General features: G+C 38.0%; 1 pseudogene; it reads right to left on the bottom strand.

Moving 5' to 3' along the window:
• Positions 1-483: 483 nt before the first annotated feature.
• On the bottom strand, positions 484-551 carry LOC138848366 (U6 spliceosomal RNA; annotated as a pseudogene).
• Positions 552-2,297: the final 1,746 nt, after the last annotated feature.

The raw sequence follows: 2,297 nt of genomic DNA, 5'->3' as shown, positions 1-2,297 counted from the left end.
CCAAGTAAACATAGGGAAACTCTAAATATTGTCAACACACAATAGCTTTTGGGTAAGATTCCAATAGAAATAGTCACAAAAATAAAAACAGAGACATTTGAGTATATCCAACTAAGATACTTCTTCACAACAAAGTAAACATCAGAGTGTAGATACAATGAACAGATGGCAGGAAAAATTAAAACTCTGAATGTTTACAGATTTCCAGAACATTTACATGAATTGGAAAAACTCCAAAAAATACAGTGAAGAAACAGGCAAGGATCTGAATAGACATTTCTCAGAAGAAATGTAAATGGTCAAAACATGTGAATATGCCCGATGTCACTAGCCATTATGTAAATATAAATCAGAACACCATATCAGTCTCCAACACCTGTGGGAGAATACAACACTCAGGTGTTTGTGTGTGCAGCAAGTGGGTTTAGAGGACCCTGTTCACCTCTGGAGAGCAGAGTCTACAGGGAGGTAAAGAAACCTTACTGCGCAGGGGCATGCTAATCTTCTCTGTATCGTTCCAATTTTAGTATATGTGCTGCTGAAGCGAGCACATGTGCTGCCGAAGCGAGAAAGAGATGAAAAGAATTTATCTCAACTAGCCACTAATATTCAAGAAACAAGGTCTTCAGGAAAGCCAACTCAACTGACATTTTCATGTCATTGTTAAATAAAGGAAAAATTATCTAGGTTCAGCAATACGTAGTTTATAAGAGAAAGACTACAGAGTAATTTCCTTGGCATAGAAATAACTTTGTCTTTATTTTTTTTTTATCTATGAGGGCTTGCTATCACCACCACACACCCACATCCCATATACAAATGTCTGGCTTGAGTGGTAGCTTCTCTGCTTTGAGGCAAGTTTCTGCTAGTGTGCACCCTGGGAGGAGACGGAGGATGGCAGAAGTGCTTGGGTCCCTGCACCCAAATGGGACATCCAGAATGAATTCCCAGTTCCTGGTTTTGGCTTGGTCAAGCTTTGGCTATTGCAAGTGTCTGGGGAGTGAAGCAGTGGTTCCCTCTTCCTGTCACTCTGCCTTTCAAATCAATAACTGTTGTTGGTAATGACTAATAATGATATTCACTGATTGTCAAATTTTGAATCTATTAATTATAGACAATTTCTCTTTGTATTTTTAAACTTTCATAATGTTCTGTAGCCAATTTCATCACTAGAAATAAAAACTTTTCCTCAAAAAAAAAAAAAAAGAAACCTTACTGCTTTCCTAATGTGCTTATTAAGTTCTTGACCAGCGCCTGTTAGTCTTGCCACAAACTTTCTAGTCTTACTACTTTCCTTCTTCTTCTTCTTCTCTGTGACTTGTAAAATAGTATACATTCTATATACTGTGGATACTTTTGATTTATTTTATTCCTTCGGTCTCCTATGAAGTTCCTCCACAAAAGCACAGCCCTCAAAATATTCATTCATTTATGCAGTCTGCAGATTTCATGAGCTACTAAATTCCAAGTAGTATGTTAAAGGCAAGATCTGGGCCTAAGAGAAAAGTGGTCTAAATTCTGTGCCTAGAAGAGGATTTGGGACATAGTAGAACTTCAGTGAAGTGCTATGTGAATGACATGCACTCATTAAATGAGTAATCTAAAGCATACACTTCATTTAAGCAACACAGCAGCCCTACTCACCTCAGGTAGAGCAATTGAGAGGAATAATGTGAACAAAAATAAGACATCAATAAGTTGAATAATAACAGAGAAAAAACAAAATGAGATAGATGCCAACATTACTGAGCTATTTTTGAGGAATTAAATTGATAGAGGGGCTGGCATTGTGGCCAAGTGGGGAAAGCTGCAATCTGTGAGGCCAGCATAACATCTGAGTTCCACTTTGAGTTTAGGAATCTCCACTTCCAATTTAGCTCACTGCTAAACACCTGGGAAACCAGCAGAAGATGGACGAAGGACTCAGGTCCTTGCCACTGATGTGGGAGACTTGGATGAAGCTCCTGACTCCAGCATGCCCCAGGCTCAACTGTTGAAACTCTCTGGGGTGTGAGCCAGCAGATGAAAGCTATCTATGTCTTTCCCTCTCTCTCTAAATCCACCTTTCAAATAATAAAGATTTAATAAACAAATTAACTGATTTCAAAATACACAAAAACATGAACAATACTATATCATTTTTATGCCAAACTGATAAAAAATAACAAATGCTAGAGAGCACATGGGAAAAGAAAACCACCATATATGGTAGGTGAAAACACAAGTTAGTACAGATGTTATGCAGAACAGTATGGTCATTCCTTAAAAAGGATAAAAATTGGGGCTGGCGCTGTTGT

The sequence above is a fragment of the Oryctolagus cuniculus genome, unplaced genomic scaffold (assembly GCF_964237555.1).
Source record: "Oryctolagus cuniculus unplaced genomic scaffold, mOryCun1.1 SCAFFOLD_93, whole genome shotgun sequence".
NCBI lineage: Eukaryota > Metazoa > Chordata > Mammalia > Lagomorpha > Leporidae > Oryctolagus > Oryctolagus cuniculus.
Note: the sequence above shows the minus strand (reverse complement) of the source record. Positions and strands in the feature narration are given on the sequence as shown.